This window comes from Oryx dammah, unplaced genomic scaffold, assembly GCF_014754425.2.
Source record: "Oryx dammah isolate SB20612 unplaced genomic scaffold, SCBI_Odam_1.1 HiC_scaffold_2, whole genome shotgun sequence".
NCBI lineage: Eukaryota > Metazoa > Chordata > Mammalia > Artiodactyla > Bovidae > Oryx > Oryx dammah.
The window spans coordinates 140,506,131-140,528,132 of record NW_024070186.1 but is presented as its reverse complement, the minus strand read 5'-3'; the positions used below and the strand labels follow the sequence as shown (position 1 = coordinate 140,528,132).

General features: G+C 38.5%; 1 pseudogene; it reads right to left on the bottom strand.

The window, feature by feature from the left end:
• Nucleotides 1-4,261: 4,261 nt before the first annotated feature.
• LOC120882129 lies at nt 4,262-9,671 on the bottom strand (annotated as a pseudogene).
• Nucleotides 9,672-22,002: the final 12,331 nt, after the last annotated feature.

Sequence of the window (22,002 nt, the reverse complement as noted above, 5' to 3'; positions counted from 1 at the left end):
GTACCATCTCTTTCCTTCCTTATTTGCCAATTAGTCTGTCATCTCAATTTCCACTTAATCCTCATGAAAATAACATTTTGCCATGTGCTCAGTCACGGTCATGCCCAACTCTTTGCAACCCCATGGACTGTAGCCCACTAGTCTCCTCTGTCCATAGAATTTTCCAGGCAAAAATACTATAGTGGGTTTTCATTTCCTTCTCAAGGGGATCTTTCCGACCCAGGGACTGAACCAGCAACTCCTGCATTGCAGGTGGATTCTCTACTCACTGAGCCATCAGGAAAGCCCCAACACCTTGTAACTTGTAGAATATTTTTATAGACTCCCCACAGGGTCTTCAGTTTGAAGTATTTGAAGATTTTAATGATACTGATTTAAAATATTTTTGTGTAATTTTAAAAAAGTTTAACACCCGTATTATGGTTATCTTGATTTTTGCTTAATACTAATACATTCACTTAATAGAAATGACTCAAATGTACTTTAATCTCTCTTTTAAATTATATCCTGAATCATGACAATATCATTCAGAGTTTGTGGGGTAGTTGACCTAAGGCAGTGGGTTTGAAATGCATGTTTAGACAAAAAAAAAAAAAAAAAAAAAGAGAGAGAGAGAGAGAGAAAGATTTCAAAGCAATATTCTGCAATTAAAAAAAAAAAGATCCTATGATAAACTAAAATAGAAAATAATACTGAAAAAGAATGTAAATGTATATATAACTGAATCAATATGTTGTATTACATGAATAAGCAACACTGTAAGTCCAGCTTCTCAGGTCACCCAGTGGTAAAGAATCTGCCTGCCAATGCAGGAGATACAAGATATATGGGTTCAATCCCTTGGTCAGGAAGATCCCCTGGAGAAGGAAATGGCAACCCACTCCAGTGTTCTTACCTGGAGAATCCAATGGATAGAGATGCCTGGTGGGCTACAGCCCATGGGATCACAAAGAGTCATAAATGACTGAGTGAGCACACAGCACACAAATCAAGTGTACATCAATACAAAATAAACACACAAAATAATTTCAAACTCCTAAAGAGTCAGTCTGAAGGAAAATGAATTTCAATGTGGATTGAAGCCTGTGCCAGTCAGGTGGGCTAAGTGATGTTTGTTCTTCAGTAAAGGATTACATGACATGACCAAAATAATGCCTTTGCCTTCTAGTGAGGATTAAGAGGAGAAAAAAAGAGAAGGAAACAGAGGGAAGGTAAGTGACCAAAATTCCTGTTTCTCCTTCCACATCCTGGTCTGCTGTTAGTAAGCTGAGCTGAGGATGAAGTCATGGGGACTGTGATCTATGGCACAACTATGTACACGGATGTGATAACTGTTCACTGCAGTCCTGCAGGCAGGCTCAGCATCATAGCTTCAGGCATAGATCTAGGTGAAGGGTGCTGCAGACTGTCAGGACTTCATCAGTTCAGTTCAGTTCAGTTCAGACGCTCAGTCGTGTCTGACTCTTTGCGACCCCATGAATCGCAGCACGCCAGGCCTCCCTGTCCATCACCAACTCCCAGAGTTCACTCAGACTTAAATCCATCGCGTCAGTGATGCCATCCAGCTATCTCATCCTCTGTTGTCCCCTTCTCCTCCTGCCCCCAATCCCTCCCAGCATCAGAGTCTTTTCCAATGAGTCAACTCTTCGCATGAGGTGGCCAAAGTACTGGAGTTTCAGCTTTAGCATCATTCCTTCCAAAGAAATCCCAGGGTTGATCTCCTTCAGAATGGACTGGTTGGATCTCCTTGCAGTCCAAGGGACTCTCAAGAGTCTTCTCCAACACTACAGTTCAAAAGCATCAATTCTTTGGCGCTCAGCTTTCTTCACAGTCCAACTCTCACATCCATACATGACTATTGGAAAAACCATAGCCTTGAGTAGACGGACCCTTGTTGACAAAGTAATGTCTCTGCTTTTCAATATGCTATCTAGGTTGGTCATAACTTTTCTTCCAGGGAGTAAGTGGGCAGGGACAAAGACATAAGTTCTGCAGCACTGCTGCCTGTTTTCACAGGAGAAAAGTTTATTGGAACACAGACACGTCTGTCAGGTTACCTATTGTCTATGTCTGTTTTTGAGCTTCAGTGGCTGAGTTGAGTTTGTTGCAACGGAGATCAAACACTTACCAGGCTAAAATATTTACTCTTTGTCCCTTTAAGAAAATGTTTGCCAACCCCAGGTCTAGAGTTTCAACAGGAAACAGATGAAGCCTAACATATGGGTCCTGAGCAAGCAGACGCAGAACAGTGTATGTTACAACAGCCTCCAAGGAATACAAACTGGAGGAGCCATGTCCATGGGACCTCCATTGTCTCAGAAACAGGAATATGAAACAGGCTCCTACTGGCTTCCTAGGGCCAATTATTCACAGCTCTTCCTATACATTAGTAATTCAAGATGCAGTCATTGGAGTGTTTACACAGTGGAAATTGGCAAGTGCCACCAATCAGAGCAGGAACATGTGCGTTCATTCATTCATTTAAATTCCAAGTAGCTTATTTTAAAACATTTACCAGTATAGCACTGCTCAAAATATTGCAGAGTCAGAATTCACTGCCAGTATTTTGAGATTATATAGGGTCTCGCATCTACCCCAAAATCCATTTTAGAGCTGTGCTGAAAGGAATGAACAAATATTCAAGTGGCTAATTGTTTTTATGGTTATAATAAGAATTATCTATGGTTTTAATTATTAAACTGGCCTAGTTTTAAAAGCAGATTAGCTTAAAATCTCCTGACTGATTTGATTATTCATTCACTTACTCATTCATTCATTTATTCATTCCTATATTTGTGTATCGGAGAAGGCAATGGAAACCCACTCCAGTACTCTTGCCTAGAAAATCCCATGGGTGGAGCCCTGCAGGCTGCAGTCCATAGAGTCTCTAGGAGTTGGACACAACTGAGCAACTTCCCTTTCACTTTTCACTTTCATGCACTGGAGAAGGAAATGGCAACCCATTCCAGTGTTCTTGCCTGGAGAATCCCAGGGACGGGGCAGCCTGGTGGGCTGCCTTCTATGGGGTCACACAGAGTTGGACACGACTGAAGTGACATAGCAGCAACAGCAGCATATTTGTGTATTTCTGTTACCTGGTAGGTCAGCTCCTTAGCAAAATGAAATGAGTTAACAAATTTGTTTCCATAGTTTAGTTTTTAGTGTAAGAAAATTTCCAAATATACATGTGTATATATGCATATATATATTGAATTGTATTGAATGGAAATATTATATATAGGTAGATTTTGTATCATTTTAAAGTTTAAATGCCATGAATGTTTCTCACAAGACTAAATACTCTTGAAAACATTAAAAAAAAAACAAGCCCATAAGTTGTCTTTCACTTTCTCTTTTTATATTAGTAAATATTATTTTTCTTTTATATTTTAAATCTTCACACAGGAAAAAAAATAGGGGTCTTCATCACCATCTACATACTGAGAGGCTGTCTTCTGAACTATAGTGCTCAGTAAGGTGTCAGTAAGGTCTCAGAACATGACTTGCATCTTTTATGCTGTTTGCACATATAACATCAATTTACATGTTTCTTTCATCTTTAATTCCATGTTGCTGGAAAAAGCTTAACTGTGTTTTCTTGCTAATTTTTCTTAGCTGCAAGTATTACAGGTGATTTCATACTTTAGGTAATGAAAAGATAACTCTTTTCCATACAGTCAGAGCGTGACAGTGATTCAGAAGTTACACTATACCCTTAACACTGCCAGTTTCAAGTCAGCAACATGAAAATCCTTGATAACGTTGAAAGATGTTGTTAGGAATCAATTGATCAATGTGCCTCCCTCCTTATTAGATGCTCTATCCTGTCTGACTCTTTACGACACCATGGACTGTAGCCCACCAGGCTTCTCTGTCCAAGGGATTATCAAGGCAAGAATACTGGAATAGGTTGCCATTTCTTGCTCCAGGGGATATTTCCAAACCAGGGTTTGAATCTGGGTCTTCTGCATTGCAGGCAGAAGAGTTTTGAAATACTATTTCACTTCAGTTCCTTTGCATTGCTGATTGATTTTTAAAAATCCATGTTTGTTTTTCCTGTCTGAAGTATTTTATGTAATGATATTAACTCTTCAAGGCTGTCTTCCTGTTTTACCTCGAAGGATACTCATACCTCCCCTTCCCACTTTTTTGTCCTAAGTTCATTAAAAGCATTGCTCTGTCATAGATTCATATGCAGGTGCTCTGGTTGTTTGAATATCATGGGAAAAACTTGGTTTTGTAATGTGTGGCAGTTTGGAGGTCATTTTGGAAGTGGTGGTTCCTCACTGGTGGTCACATTCATCTGCTCTGTTCTACTTGTTTCTATTGACTATTCCATAGGTGGCTGAGGATTTGCCATGCTAGATGTAGCACCTCTTCCCCCCAAATCCCCAGAAGTTTGATGGGGCAGATGGGTGTCCGTGGGTTGCCAATATTTCAAGGTGTCTGGATTTTTAATTCAGAGGAAAACTTTTCTTCCATGTTTTCAAGGACAGATGGAGCCACATATGCAAAACATGCCACATTTCTAAGTGGCTGGCAATCTCACTGAACTCGGAGTCACCTGGGCTGTCAACAGGTAGGTGTTCGGTGTGTAAACTTTGATTCACACCCTCTTCAGATTGCAACAGCAATTTAAAGGCAGGGGGTGGGGGTGCCCTGGGGTGGGGGGGGGTGGAGCTCCTCCTTACAGTCAGCAATTCTTGCCCAGTTAATGCATATGAAGAATGGATGAACTTGAACTTCTCTAGCATCTCCAAGACCAACTCCAACACAAGAAGTAGCATTTCTTTTCAATGGCTTTTTAATCAGATCTCTGGCTTCTTGTGTGAGGTAAGAAGGCAAATTGAGTTTACACTTGAGGACATTTCTTTTTCTTCTCCCAAGTTAAGGAGGTGCTCCAGTCAACATGTCCTATATTAATACTCCCCAACTCCACTAATCCCCGGCTCTACTATGGCTCTACTTCTCATCAATATTTCAGGGGTCATCTATACTACTGTTCGTCTATACTACTAATGTGTCTGTGACTGTTCCACCATGAATACATTAATTGAACAGTTAGTTGCCATGACCTTGTGAATAAGTATGACTTTCTCTGGCTTCAGGTGTCTGTAGATAGTCACTTTTTGATGTAAATGTCCAAAAACCATGGGGATTTCCGCCAGTAAAGTAGGTTGTGTGTTACATAAATATTTCCTTTTTTTTTCTAACTGCATAAATAATTTTCCTCTACTGAGATACTCAAGGATGAAGTAGAGTTCTCCACCAGTCAGAAAAGCATAAATTAAATCCACAATGAAGACATGCTTTTCTTTCTCCAGAATATTCCATCCTGATTTCTGTATGAGCTGTATCTTTAGCACTTTTTTTTTTTTTTTGGTTACTCTCATTGTCTTAAGCACCTTCATGGCAAATATTTTCTGGGTTTTTGTTTCTGTTACTTTTCATATCTGAAAAACCTTTCATACGTCCCTATAACAAGTACTAATGTAACTCAAATCATCCCGGCTAGAATTTTTCTGGCCCTCTGTCCACAGTAGTTTCTGAGATTTCAAGTTTCTCACAACACTCCATGCCAAGGGCATATGGTCCAACCACCCCATAGTTCATGCTTTCATTTAAGTGATCTCTCTCCTTTAGCTCATCCTCAGAGCCTACATCCTCTGGCTGGTCCAGGCTATTTCAGACACTCCTGACATGTTCCCAGTTTCCCTGTTTCAGAAGTCTGGTGCTGGGTAGAAGCCATCCTAGCTCCTTTGTGACCTCAAGGGCTGAACCCTCCACCTCTGTAGCCATTACGAGCTATATGGCCTATCATCTATCTATCTATCTGTATTTATACCATCTATCCCTTGCCTAAGAGAAGGTAAAGTTAACACAGAGACTAATGAACAGACTAGGCAGAAAGCAGGCTCAGTCCATGATCCCTACTTGAAATGACTACACGACAACATACGTTCTGAATAGAAAAAAGCACAAACATAGCACTTTGCAAGGGAATGTTTTGGCTTTCAATGGGAAACAGGGTGGATCAGATGGTAAAGAATCCAGCTGTAACGCAGGAGACCTGGGTTTGACCCCTGGGTTGGGAAGATCCCCTGGAGAAGGGAATGACAACCCACTCCAATATTCTTGCCTGGAGAATTCCATGGACAGAGGAGCCTTGTGGGATTCAGTTCATGAGGTTGCAAAGAGTTGGACACGACTAAGCAACCAACACTTTCACTTTCTTTATGGGAGATAGGAGAAGGTGGAAAGTAAAACAGGCCGCAAGCAGTCCTACACTCCATCCTACCTATGTCCTCTGTCCCAGAAATCCATGCTTCTCCAGATACTGTCAAGAATTTGCCAAACTGTTACTCAAATTAAAATAAAATGGCTACAGATGAGACATTTTCAGAACACGAATTTTGTCATTTACTTAAAAATCTCTAAAGTAAAGAATATGAGTGTGTCTAATTGCCCACCAGAAGCAAAAAATCATCACTGCCAATTTTGAGAAATGCAAATATTTTTAGCAAAATTCGTGTTTGGATGCTTATTTCATCTGAAAGTTGTAACTACTTAAAAAGTATCTATGAAAATGTATTGACATACACCTTTATAATTCCTCTATTTCTTTATGCTCAGTTCAGTCCCTCAGTTGTGTCTGACTCTTTGTGATCCCATGGATTGCAGCATTCCAGGCTTCTTTGTCCATCACCAACTCCCAGAGCTTACTCAAACTCTTGTCCATCGAGTCGGTGATACCATCCAATCATCTCATTCTGTCTTCCACTTCTCCTCCTGCCTTCAACCTTTCCCAGAGTCTTTTCCACTGAGTCAGTTCTTCGCATCAGGTGGCCAAAGTATTGGAATTTTAGCTTTGGGATCAGTCCTTCAAATTGAATATTCAAGACTGATCTCCTTTAGGATGGACTGGTTGAATCTCCTTGCAGTTCTAAGGAACTCTCAAGTGTCTTCTTCAATACCACTGTTTAGAAGCATCAATTCTTTGCCCGTCAGCTTTCTTTATGGTTCAACTCTCACATATATATGTGACTACTGGAAAAACCATAATTTTGACTAGACAGACCTTTGTTGGCAAAGTAATGTTTCTGCTTTTTAATTTGCTGTCTGGTTTGGTCATAGCTTTTCTTCCAGGGAGCAAGCGTCTTTTGATGCTTGCAGTCATGGCTGCAGTCATCATTTCCAGTGATTTTGGAGCCCCCCTAAATAAAGTCTCTCACTGCTTTTATTATTTCCCCATATATTTACCATGAAATGATGGGACCAGATGCCATGATCTTTGTTTTCTGAATGTTGAGATTTAAGCCAACTTTTTCACTCTCCTCTTTCACTTTCATCAAGAGGCTCTTTAGTTCCTCTTCTATGTTTCTTTACATAAGATTATTGAAAGGAGAGAAACAAGATATGTGATATTTATGTGTGTCACCTGTTGAGACAGACACCAGTTTTGAAATCTGGCCTGAAGCCTTATCAGCTGTATCACTGAGCTTATTTGATCCCACAGGGCTGTAGTTTTCTCATCTGTAGAAAAGATTAATAATGATTCCTACTCCATAGGCTTATCCAAATGAACCAGGTTACTATATATCGTGTATACAAAACAGTACTTTCATAACAGGATTACTCAGTATCTATAGTCTATAATACTGTCAAAAACAGATTTTTATATCTTGATATATATATATTACCAAATCATCTTTTACAAATGAGACATGTTTTCATCACTTGCTTCATCCAATGAAATATGAAAGACTAATTTTCCAACATTCTTAACATCTCTTATATACTCATTTTTATCCTTTTTTGACATGGTAGGAAGTACTACTATGCTCAAATCTGCATTTTTTGATTATTACTAACTTTCTTCTCACAATTTTTTCTTTATATTATTTTTCTCTTTCTGCTCTTTACCCATTTAGGGATTATTTATATGTGTTTTTAAAATAATCCAGTAAAAACTTTCTAAATTAGTAATCATGCATAAGCATTCATAAAAGACAAATATTTTGAAAATATTTTCTTCTACAATTTTTTTCTGATGCTTTATTTTTGTCATGAAGTTTGTACTATATACTTTTTATTTATGATCTCTTTTCCTTTGCACTATTGCTTTTATGCTTTGATATAATCTTATCTCAAAGTAAAACAAAAAACCATTCTCATGTCTAGTTTATAGTTTCATTTTTTCAAAATTAATTACTTTGATGTTCTGGAATGTATGCCACAATACAACATGAGATTGGGTTATACCTTGATTGTTTTCTAAATAGTTAACCTAGTATCAAGAGTCTCCTGACATTTTATGTATTCATTATCATTTGTTTCTGTCTTATTTTAACTGTACCATTAAAATGTCTATCACTTGTGTCAGTTTTAGAGGCAAAATTGATCTTTTTTCATTTTTGAAACTTTATACAATGTAAATTGAAAACTGTATGGGAGTAATTTTTCCCTCTTCTTTCTTTCCACCTACTTTCATATTCCTTCCTTGCAACAAGATTCTGAGTATGTTTCCTAATCTTGTCCATTCTGATCTTATCTGAAGTTTTCCGGAGGATTTCCTGAAAGGTATATCTTCCTGATTAAAAAGAAAGAAAAACAAAATGACTAAGAGAAAATCACCTTTTTATTTCTTAGATTGGACCTGGTTGTGTGAGTATGTGACACCTGATCTATAGGATTGTTGTGAACACGAGAATACTATGAAGATGACCTAGAATGGTTGAGAAGCTGAGTTACATTCAATATAACTCTTGAACCAACTGCTCCAAACACTTTTTTTAAAATGTTTTTATTCTTTAATGAATGCTCTTTTTAAAAGATTTTTTAAATGCAGGTCATTTTATTGAATTTGTTACAATATTGCTTCTGTTTTATGTTTATTTTTTGGTCAGGAGGCATGAACCATGGATCAAACCTGCATGCCCTGAAATGGAAGGCAGTCTTAACTGCTGGACTGCCAGGGAAGTCCCCAGACATCTTTTGATACTGGATAATTAAAGTAAATAATAATAATATATCTTGTTTCTAAAACATTCTAGCTGTTATATTTTGTCTAGAGATATCACTGCATTGATATGTCTTTATTAATTCAGTGATGAATTTGATTTTCTTTTCCTGATTCCTACCAAGTAGAAACCTAACGTCAACACTCAGTTCCTCTGAATCTCTCCCCTATTTTTCTTTCAGCCTCATCTGGCTACTTATCAATGGAGCTACATATTCAGGTTCCCTTGCTTTTCCCAAGATGATAGTTCCTTATCCTATTCAAGCAATCCTAGCTAGAACATCTTTGCTACTCATGCTCTTATACTGAAATTCTTTCTTGTCTTCAAACAGTCATGAGTTTCAAGAATCATGAACATGCCTTATCTTGTCACAACTAAAATATGATGCCTCTTTACTCTGAACACCAACAACAGTTGGCTTATATCATTGAAATGGCAAGTTTCACATGAGAATTAAAACCATTTACAGCCCCACAGCTTGTTTTTTACACTAACATGAATTTAATATTCTATTGCCTGCAATTAACATGAATTGAATACTCCAGAAAAAAAAATTATCCATGGAAATGAAGTTATAGTAATTTTATTCATTTCTTTAGGAACTTACTAAATATCTGTTTATCTGAACAATGGATGAGTCTACTTACCCATATCTCCTCCTCAGAATAATAATACTCTATTTAGCCAAACAAATAAATCTTTACTTTTCAAAATTAACTTGAAACCTTTCTCTCCCTGTGCCCACCAATCCTAAATTATTACAGAACAAATTTTGCCCAGTCCCAAACAGTGTTGGGGAACAGAATTAAAAACAGTCTCCCAAACTAGAAATTATTTTTCTAGGTAGTAGAGAAAAAGAACAGGTTTATTATTGAGTAAACATTAATTAAACCAGAGTGTGATGTTCATTACAAGCAATCTGCTAAGAGATTTCAAAGACAAAAATAAGTCTCACATTTTTACACAAGCATGCAGATATGACCTATTACTTACAGGTTTTCAAGATAAGTGTAAGTAGTCCTCAAGTCAGAGAATTGACAGCACCATTTATCACACATAGTTCATTTTAGCTTTGATTTATTACGCTGATCTCCATCTGTGTGAATTAGTTAGCTTTATTCAAAAGACAAACAAACTTATCATATCTTTATGATAGGAAGTTGTTTAGCACCTCAGAGTGAAATGCCCACAGAAATAGGCTCCTATCTTCCCAAAGAGACTGGGAGCTAGGGGTGCTATCTCTCTTGATGATTACATTTCAAAGAAACAATCTTCAAGTATTTGAGAAAGACATCCCTAGGCTATAAACCAACAAAATGCCAATCTAGTCCTCAAAAGGATTTATATACATTTCAAAGAGAGAAGAAGGTACTTAAAATTATAAATTTCTAATATATGGAATTTAGAAAGATGGCAATGATGACCCTGTATGCAGGACAGCAAAAAAGACACAGATGTGTATAGCAGACTTTTGGACTCAGAGGGAGAGGGAGAGGGTGAGATGATTTGGGAGAATGGCATGAAACATGTATAATATCATGTAAGAATCGAATTGCCAGTCTATGTCCGATGCAGGATACGGCATGCTTGGGGCTGGTACGCGGGGATGACCCAGAGAGATGTTGTGGGGAGGGGTTGGGAGGGGGGTTCATGTTTGGGAACGCATGTACAAAAAAAAAAAAAAAAAGAAGTAAATTACAGTAATGAAAAAATAAATAAATAAAGTGAATCCTCAAAGAAAAAGGAGAAAAATGAAATCTCCAAAACCTTCTGAATATATTGCCATTGATGTCTCCTTTCTGAGACCCTCAGAAGACTGTTAATACAAGGGCTCCCCACTACTGAAGTAATATACTTGGCTTTGGTTTATCCATAGGTTATCATGGAGGTGACATTTTCAAGGACCTAGCAAAAGACACCTATTATCTTATTATGATTTTTGAATCTACTACATATATTCTACTAGACTATAAGCTACTAGAGTGTAAAAAAACTATGTAAATGTATGTTTTCTTTTTCTTCTCTCCATGGCTAGTAGAAGATCCTATATTCATTTGAGTCTCCACTGAAACATCACATTTTCTTTCATGGTTTCAACAGTATCTCATCCATTTTAGAATGCAAATAGGACAAAATTAACTGGTTCTCCTCTGCAGATAATTTATATAATTCTCTCTTACTCTGAACATAATTTAATGTAAGAATACCATTTGTCCTTTAATATAAACAGAAAAAAATGACTGAAACAACCAATTACAAAATGCCTGCCATAAAACTTAGTATTATTTTATAATATCAGTTGTAGAATATAGGCAAATGGCACTATTTAAACAGACAGAAATTACTAGGTTTCCTAATGGATTGTTACAGTTACTTCTTATTCATTAATGTGTCTCTTCTTATTCTTATCCTCCTGATTTTTGGCTGACTCTCCATTTGTTAAAAGAATATGCTTTTTAAAAAGCACTTCAGAGATGCATAAATGAGATGCTTTCTGAAAATGACCTCCCCAAAGAGATCTGCTTTGAGAGAAATTTTAAGCCCTTTCATTTCTAATTAACCCCCTACTGGGGTATTGTACAGTTGTTCAATCATCATATAAGCCACAAATTTCTTTTCTTTAAACATTCCATAGACCAATGGCTCCTGCTGTGATTAGACAAAGGCAAGATGCCAATACAGTGCTAGCCATGACCTTTTTTCCCTCTACCAGAGGCATCAGGCAGTAGCTACTTCAAGATTGCCAATGAAATAACAACACTCAAAATGGTAATAAAAAAAGTTCTGTTATAATTAGGGAGAAAAAACTGATACTGCAATTTTTTATTTGATACTTTCATTTAACTTGCAGGAAACCTGCTGAAAGTGCTGAAAAACATGTTAGGGAGTTTATTTGACCTTTATGTTGTAGCTACCAAATATCTGTCTAGATGGACAATTAAACTGGGCAAATAAATAGCTTGCATTCAATGAAAATATCATTCTCAAGTGGAGTAAGACATTTACATAATTCTAAAAATACTTGGGAGAGTTATCACATTTCTTTTCTATGTACTAGACCTTCTTCTGAGTCATGCTTGTTTTTGTAATTCTAAAGTTTAGCATTCTTTTCCTTTCAGCCATGGACACCTTTTCTCCAATTCAGATAACTACACTCAGCTGAATTAATTACACATGTTATTCTTCCCAGGTTTAAATAAATAAGAAGGAATTGACAAACATAACATTCTATCTCACAATATAGTTTTAAAGATTGTTGCTCAATCATGTCCAACTTTTTGCAACTCCATGGACTGTAGCACACCAGGCTTCCCTGTCCTTCACCATCTCCTGGAGCTTGCTCAAACTCATGTCCATTGAATTGGAAATGTCATCCAACCATCTCTTCCTCTGTCATCCCCTTCTCCTTCTGCCTTCCATCCTTCCCAGCATCAGATTCTTTTCTAATGAGTCAGCTCTTTGCATCAGGTGGCCAAAATATTGGAGCTTCAGCAACAGTCCTTCCAATGAATATTCAGGGTTGAATTCCTTTAGGGTTGACTGGTTTGATCTCCTCGTATTCCAAGGGACTCTCAAGAGTCTTCTCGAACACCACAGTTCAAAAGCATCAATTCTTTGGTGTTCAGCCTTCCTTATGTTCCAATGCTCACATCCATACATGACTACTGGAAAAACAATAGCTTTGACTATATAGACCTTTGTTGGCAAAGTAATGTCTCTGCTTTTTAATATGCTGTCTAAATTGGTCATAGCTTTTCTTCCAAGGAGCAAGTGTCATTTAATTTCAAGACTGCAGTCACTGTCCACAGTGATTTTGGAGCCCAAGAGAAGAAAGTTTGTCACTATTTCCATTGTATTCCCATTTATTTGTTTTAAAGATAAATGCACAAAATATACAATCAGCTCATCCAACTCAATAGCAGAAAAACAAACAACCCAAGCAAAAAGTGGGCCAAAGAACTAAAGAGACATTTCTCCAAAGAAGACATATAGAAGTCTAATAAAAATATGAAAAAAATACTCATTACTTATTATTAGATAAATGCAAATCAAAAATCACAATAAGGTGTCATCTCATGTTGGCCAGAATCAGTTCAGTTGGCTGGAGCGACTGTGAGTAGATACCCCATGTCCAAGGGCAGAGAAGCCCCAGTAAGAAGGTAGGAGGGGCAGAACTGCATTTAGAATCAAACTCCAGACCCACCAGAGATGCTCAGGGGGCTCAAACATACATGGTGCACTCCAGGACCCAGAGACCCCACCAAGACTGAGACAGAACTGTGTTTGAGTGTCTCCTGCAGAGGTACATGTCAACAGTGGCCTGCTGCAGGGGTGGGGGCTCTGGGTGCAGTAGAGCTGGGTATGGCATAAAACCTTTTGGAGGAGGTCACCGTCAACCCCAGCATAGAGCCACCAGAACTTACACAGGACTGGGAAATAGACTCTGGGAGGGCACAAACAGAACCTTGTGTGTATCAGGATGCAAGAGAAAGAAGCAGTGACCCCACAAGACACGGACCCAGACTTGCCCGTGAATGTCCAGGAGTCTCCAGTGGAGGCGTGGGTCAGCAGTGAGTATAGCAGTGCAGGCATGGGACCTTTTGAAAGAGGTCAACATTATCTAAAATTACCTCCACAAGAGTTTGTCCTCAAGGTCAAATAACTGGGATGGAACATAGCCCTGCCCATCAACAGAAAATGGGATTAAAGATTTACTGAGGATGGCCCCGCACATCAGAACAAGACCCAGTTTCCCCCTCAATCAGTTTCTCTCTTCAGGAAGCTACCACAACTCTCTTCTCCTTCTCCATCATAAGGCAGACAGAATGAAAACCACAATCACAGAAAACTAACCAGTCTGATCACATGGACCACAGCCTTGTCTAACTCAGTGAAACTATGAGCCATGCCATGTAGGGCCACCCAAGATGGACAGATCATGGCGGAGAGTTCTGACAAAATGTGGTCCACTGGAGAAGGGAATGGCAAACCACTTCAGTATTCTTACCTTGAAAACCTCATGAACAGTATGAAAAGGCAAAAAGATACGACACTGAAAAATGATCTCCCAAGGTTGTAATGTGCTACCAGTCAGAATGACTGCCATCAAAAAATTCTGCAAACAATAGATGCTGGAGAGAGTATAGAGAAAAGAGAGCCCTGTTACACTGGTGGTGGGAATGCAAACTAGTACAGCCACTATGGAGAACAGGGTGGAGATTCCCAGAGGGATGGTACGGGGAGGGAGGAGGGAGGGGGTTTCAGGATGGGGAACACATGTATACCTGTGGCAGATTCATGTTGATGTATGGCAAAACCAATACAATATTGTTAAGTAATAAGCCTCTAATTAAAATCAATAAATTTATATTTAAAAAACTGGAACTAGAACTGCCATCAGTTCAGTTCAGTTCAGTTGTTCAGTCGTGTCCATCTTTTTGCAACCCCATGGACTGCAGCAAACCAGGGCTCCCTGTCCATCACTAACTCCTGGGGCTTACTCAAACTCATGCCATCCAGTTGGTGATGCCATCCAACCATCTCATCCTCTATTATTCCCTTCTCCTCCCTCCTCAGTCATTCCCAGCATCAGGGTCTTTTCAAATGAGTCAGTTCTTCAGATCAGGTGGCCAAAGTATTGGAGTTTTAGCTTCAGCATCAGTCCTTCCAATGAATATTCAGGACTATTTTCCTTTAGGACAGACTGGTTGGATCTCCTTGCAGTCCAAGGGACTCTCAAGAGTCTTCTCCAACATCACAGTTCAAAAGCATCTACTCTTTGGCACTCAGCTTTCTTGATGGTCTGAATCTCATATCCAAACATGACTACTGGAAAAACCATAGCTTTAATTAGATGGACATTTGCCAGCAAAGTAATGTCTCTGCTTTTTAATATGCTGTCTAGTTTGGTCATAACTTTTCTTCCAAGGATCAAGCGCCTTTTAATTTCATGGCTACAGTTACCATCTGCAGTGATTTCAGAGCCCCCCAAAATAAAATCTGTCACTGTTTCCATTGTTTCCCCATTTATCTGTCTAACTCCCCCATCCTGAATGCTCCTCCCACTTTCCTCCCAACCCCATCCCTCTGGGTTGTCCCAGAGAACTGACTTTGAGTGCCCTGCTTCATGCATCCATCTTTCACTATTATCTATTTTACGTATGGTAATATATATGTTTCAATGCTATTCTCTCAAGTCATCTGACCCTTGCCTTTTCTCACATAGTCCAAAAGTCTATCATTGTTTCATCTAGTCATCTATTTTACATATGGTCATCTATTTTACGTATGGTTAGATATATCATCTCTCATTGTTTCCCCATCTATCCCCATCCCCATCTAGAACTGCTGTACAACCCAGCAATCCCACTGCTGTGCATACACACAGAGGAAACCAGAATTGAAAGAGATACGTGTACCCCAGTGTTCATTGCAGCACTGTTTACAATAGCTAGGACATGAAAGTAACCTAGATGTTCATTGGCAGATGAATAGATAAGGAAACTCTGAAACATACACAATGGAACATTACTCAGCTATAAAGAGAAACATACTTGAGTCAGTTCTAATGAGATGGATGAAACTGGAGCCTATTATACAGAGTGAAGTGAATCAGAAAGAGAAACATCAATACAGTGTATTAATGCATATGTATTGAATTTAGAATGACAGTACTGATGATACTACATGCAAGGCAGCAAATGAGACACAGATGTAAAGAACAGACTTTTGGACTATGTGAGAGAAGGCGAGGGTCAGATGACTTGAGAGAATAGCATTGAAACATATATATTACCATATGTAAAATAGATGACTAGGGAAAGTTCTATGCATGATGCAGGGTACTCAAAGCCGGTTCTCTGGGACAACCTAGAGGGATGTGGTGGGTAGGGAGGTAGGAAGAGTGTTCAGGATGAGGGAGATCATGTATACCCATGGCTGATTCATGTTGATATATGGCAAAAACATATATTGTAAAGTAATTATCTTCCAATTAAAATAAATTAATTAATTCAGAAAACAATGTCTTCCTTAAGGATAAATTCAGAAATTAAGATTAGGATATAAATATTATAAAGGAACATATACTCTTTTTTGAGTGAGTTTGTAATGGGGCAGCTAAGCTAGTCTGAGACTTCAGAAAAAGTTTCATAAGAAAAATGGCTTAAGTCTTGAGACATGAAGATTAGATTGACATTGGATAGACAAAAATAGGTGAAAGAATGGTGTTCCAGCACTTAGGAGGTCTGTGATGCCTGAAAAGTTTAAGGAACCAAAATAACATCAAAGGGACTGGGTACCTGGTGTGGAATTCTTCTGGAGAGTGATCCAAGAACAAATTTAAAGGCACTCTGAGGTTATATGGAGCCTATAATATATCCTACAACCAAGGACAAACTTTAAAGGGTCTCAAAATAGTACTTGAAAAGTCCTGAAGTATTTGACATATGTTTTAATAAGGCTATAATTTTAAAATTTATAAGCATCCAGACACTAAATAGAAATAATAATACTTGGAGTTCCATATATTTACTTCTAGGAGAAAAAAGGACAGGAGTGAACAGATATTAGGGAGACACAGAGCAGAATTCTGGTAGTCATACATCTAGTTTCCTGGAAACATATCTGTTTTGAGCCAAGGGCAGGCATTTGTAGGAGGTCTCCCAAAAACTTTAATGTCACTTTGTTAGGCTACTATGAAATGTAAATCTTATAGTACAAAGTCTATAATTAGGTTATGTTTTCAACTTTCAATGTTTAGATAGATGTTCTAAAATTACTTTTAATGCATAACTACATAAATATGAAATTTAATATCCAGATAGTATGATTGGCTTTCAAATGTGGCTTGCTAAGCCAATCTCAAGTTTACAGTGTACAAGAAAGAAAATATAAAAGGCTTGTTTTTCTGTAAAGCAACATCTTAATCCAAGAAACTTTGCTATTCAGTTAGGATTAAATACAAAATAAAACTCAATTGAATCAATAAATCACTGGATTATTGAATTGAACCACATTGTCAAATACTTTAATATCTGCTAAGGTTAACATTCTACCTTATGCCAATAAATAAAATTCCATTATTTGGAAGATGAGTCCATCACCTAATGACATAGGGACTTCATAGGTTAAATAAAAACAAACACATTTCACTATTGTAGACCGCCTGTCATCCATGAAATATTTTTTTAATGAATTAAACTGAAAATCATATTTTTTTCCATAAAGGAATCAAGAAAAACTGCTTCAATATTCATCTGTTGTTCTGAAATAAACTCATGTTCCCCAAACTTTGACTCTGATGACATTGGGATTAAAAGAAATGTCATTGAAGGCTGTAGCCGGGCAACCACAGGGCATAGGTCATTTAGTTCAAAGACAACTTTCTCAGTAGCTGACAGTGGTATTCTCTTACAGAAAAAGATACTATTATTTCAATTGTTATACAATTAAAATCCAGTTAAACAATAGAGATAACTGAAATGATGCTTTTTGCCATTTTCTACATTTAGATTATTATTGTGACTAATTCCTAAGAGTGCAAATTCAGAGCCAATAAAAGCTTAAATAATTTTACATTAACAAATTAAGAGTTAAATATGTTTCAAGAAACCATAATAGGAAGGTGAGAACCCTGAAAATAGACTTGCTTTTCTAGGTCTTATCTTGTGACAATTAGGAGCATTCTGAGAGGAAAGCATTTTCAACATATACACAAGCCATAGAGACAACAGAAGGTAGAAACATGACCATAGCACAGGCTGTATTAATCCACTATGCCATTCCTAAAGTCTCAGAGACGGTGCATCTGAACAATGTGCTCAGAGTTTTAGTCCATTTCTTATTATTTCTCATCATTTAACTCTCTTTTCTATAGTCAAAATAATTTCCTTATTCTTTCTCCAACATGTCCGTTTTATTCCTGCTTCTATACCTTTGCAATTGCTCTGACCTTTACTTCAGAGATATTTTGTTTCATCCTCTTGTTACCCAGATGCCAAGTTTCCAAAATACGGCCAAATCCTACCTGTAAATATGAATTTTTCCTTATTTCTTTATTGCCATCAGTTCAGTTCAGTTCAGTTGCTCAGTCATGTCCGACTGTTTGTGACCCCATGAATCGCAGCACGCCAGGCCTCCCTGTCCATCACCAACACCCGGAGTTCACTCAGACTCACGTCCATCGAGTCCGTGATGCCATCCAGCCATCTCATCCTCTGTCGTCCCCTTCTCCTCCTGCCCCCAATCCCTCCCAGCATGAGTCTTTTCCAGTGGGTCAACTCTTCGCATGAGGTGGCCAAGTCCTGGAGTTTCAGCTTTAGCATGATGCCAAAGAAATCCCAGGGCTGATCTCCTTCAGAATGGACTGGTTGGATTTCCTTGCAGTCCAAGGGACTCTCAAGAGTCTTCTCCAACACCACAGTTCAAAAGCATCAATTCTTCAGCACTCAGCCTTCTTCACAGTCCAACTCTCACATCCATACATGACCACAGGAAAAACCATAGCCTTGATTAGATGGACCTTAGTCGGCAAAGTAATGTCTCTGCTTTTCAATATATTATCTAGGTTGATCATAACTTTTCTTCCAAGGAGTAAGTGTCTTTTAATTTCATGGCTGCAATCACCACAGGAAACATTCATTTTTTTACTATAGTAAAATCAACTCTAGTGTTGGCAGAAGATAGGCTACAGGTCAGATTTGGGTTAATTGAAATCTGCTGAGTTTGGCTGGATTTGACTGAACTCAGATTAGCCCCCTGCATTATCTAGTTCCAGAAAACACTGTGAAGGATTAACCAACATCTGGGATATGTTGTTCTTAAGGAAGAGTTTGAAATAAATTACATAGATGTACCCAAAGATTTGGTTTGAACTGTTACCTTGTATGACGTGTTTACTCTCATCTTATTGGCTAAAACAAACCACTTCCACATGTCTTACATTGAAGCAGAAAGTATTCACTTTCTGGAAGATAGGACTGTATAATACTCTTAGAGGGGAGAGAGCAGATAATTCAAACAATAACACCAGTTACTCCAATCTGCATTCTTGGTGGGACATAACTGGCTTTCCTCCTGCATGAAAAAGGCACTCAATACTTCCCTTAGGAATAAAGCAAGTGCCTTTAATTAAGGCATAAAATACAAAGTCCCACATCTCATGATCTCAATCAGATCCAGATGTAGTTCTTTTTGATTTAGAAACATATGAACAAATAATACAAGAATATTCTTCATCCACACCAAATATTTTATGGTGAAACAGGAGTACTCTAAGCAAATAAACATACCCAGTCATACAGAGAAAAAGAAGAGACACTTGGAGTCCTTACTGAATGGCAGTTAATCTCTATATCTCAGTAAAGGTCCTCTGTCATGGAATTTAGGGAATACTCCCTGATTAACCCCCAGTTTAATTCACTCCTCTGTTGGTTACTGATCACCAATCCATGTTTCTCATAATTTAGACTTTGCCTTCCTGGAGACAGAGACTCCTCCTTGGTCACCTCGGAAAGGCACCTGGGAGAATCTGAGCATGGTGGAAGCTGAGTAACTTTCTGTACCTGTCATTGAACAGTTAAGAAGCTAAGGATTGTTTTGCATTTTAGTCTTTTTTTAAACCAAGCTGGTGGCACTTTTGGAGGCACAATTTTCAGACACTTGACTTTTCGCTATGTGATTTCAGTCAGCTCTTGTTCCAGTAGTCACACCCACAATTCTTTTTGAGACCTATCTCTTGTCTAGACCTCTTGGTAGCTATTTTGACCTCAACAGTCCTTTAGGGGAACCACAATTTTGTCTCTTTTCTCTGCTCATAAGTCAGTGAGAAGTCTTAGCAACTCTTAGCAAACAGCTTGATGATCACCTCCCCCATAACTTGTGCCTTGATTTGATGTTTCTCTTAAGACTTTGTCTTCATTGGCTTTTGTGACACAGACCTTTACTCAAGCTTATGTTTGAGGACTGCAATTGAATCCATCTTTCAAACCTGTAAGCCCTGAATTTTGAGAATTCTTTGTCTGTTTCATCTTTTAGTGCCAATAGCCTAATTTTTTCTTAGACTCATCTCTTTTCTGTGGTACCATGCAAAACACAGCTAATAACCAGTTTGCTTGTGTGCTTGTTTGCTCACTTGTTTCCAGCTCTTTGCAACGCTATGGACTGTAGCCCACCAGGTTCCTCTGTCCATGGGATTTTCCAGGCAAGAATACTGAGATAGGTTGCCATTTCATCCTCCATGGGATCTTCCTGACCCAGGATTTGAACCCACATCTCCTGCATCTCCTTAACTGGCAGGCTGATTCTTTACCACTGAGCCATCTGATAAGCCCAATAATCAGTGTGAGTGAGTGAGTGAGTAATAGTCACTCAGTCGTGTCTGACTCTTTGTGACCCTACGGACTATAGCCTGCCAGGCTCCTCTGCCCATGGAATTCCCCAGGCAAGAATACTGGAGTGGGTTGCCATTTCTTCTCCAAATAACCAGTGTAGGGGGCACAAATTCATTTTATACACTACCTAACTTTAAAATAGTTTATAGATTTAGCAAAATTTCAGCAGAAATAACTTTGGATTGTTATTTATCTAAGCTTTACTAATGATGTCCACACTGCCTGACACTGGGCCCAAAGTCAGTAGCACCCTATTTTAGTTTTATATATGCTATAGAAGCACTCCGACTCTGGTAATAATTACTCTGTAAGTCCTGGAAAAAACAACAGGGTCAAAATATCAGAACTTTACAATATTCATGTCTTGTTCATATTTCAGTAAGGGCAGGAAGTTGGCAGCTCTTCTGCCCTCCTCCCCATGTTCTCTAGCCTGGAACTGAGTAAAGCAGCCTCTATCTGGGACTTGGTATCCTTGGAGGAGGAAATAGCAACCCACTCCAGTACTCTTGCTGGGGAAACCCCATGGATAGAGGAGTCTGGTAGGTTACAGTCCATGGGGTCACAGAGTCAGACATGACTGAGCGACTTCACTTCTACTTCATTTCCTGGAATAGAAAGTGAAAGTGAAGTCGTTCAATCATGTCCGACTCTTTGTGACCCCATGGACTGCAGCTCACCAGGCTCCTCCATCCATGGGATTTTCCAAGCAAGAATACTGGAGTGGGTTGCCAATTCCTTCTCCAGGAGATCTTCCTGACCCAGAGATTGAACCCGGGTCTCCTGCATTGTAGGCAGATGCTTTACCATATGAGCCATCAGGGAAGTTCCGGGAATAGATTGTACCCAAATAAGAGAGAGACTGAGCCAGACCATGGAGTAATACTTAAGCTTTGGTTTTTGACATAATAAATATCACATTTACTCACATTCCACTGGTCAAAGCATATTTCATGATTAAGTTCAAAAAAAAATGTGAAGCATAATTTCTCTCAATAGAAATACTGAGTAACTCCTGATAATGAATAGGGATCTATGAAACAGTTATGAAGAGCAATGACTAGTTGGACAAAAACCTATTTTATTACTGATCCCTTTAATATTATTTCTTTTACTCCTTGGAATTTTAGGTTTTATTTAATATAAATCTTGTTTCAGGCTAGTAAATGTTAGTTTCCTAATAGATTATAACCAATTTGATTCAAATTCTTTATCTTCCATAACTTTTAGTACACTTTTGAGGACACAATATTTATTCCTTGACCAGGAAGTCACATCAGCCCATCCATGCTTGTCAGTTCAGTTCAGTTCAGTCGCTCAGTCATGTCCAACTCTTTGCAACCCCATGATCACAGCACGCCAGGCCTCCCTGTCCATCACCAACACCCGGAATTCACTCAAACTCACGACCATCGAGTCGGTGATGCCATCCAGTCATCTCAGCCTCTGTCGTCCCCTTCTCCTCCTGCCCCCAATCCCTCCCAGCATTAGGGTCTTTTCAATGAGTCAGCTCTTCTCAGGAGGTGGCCAAAGTATTGGAGTTTCAGCTTCAGCATCAGTCCTTCCAATGAACACCCAGGACTGACCTCCTT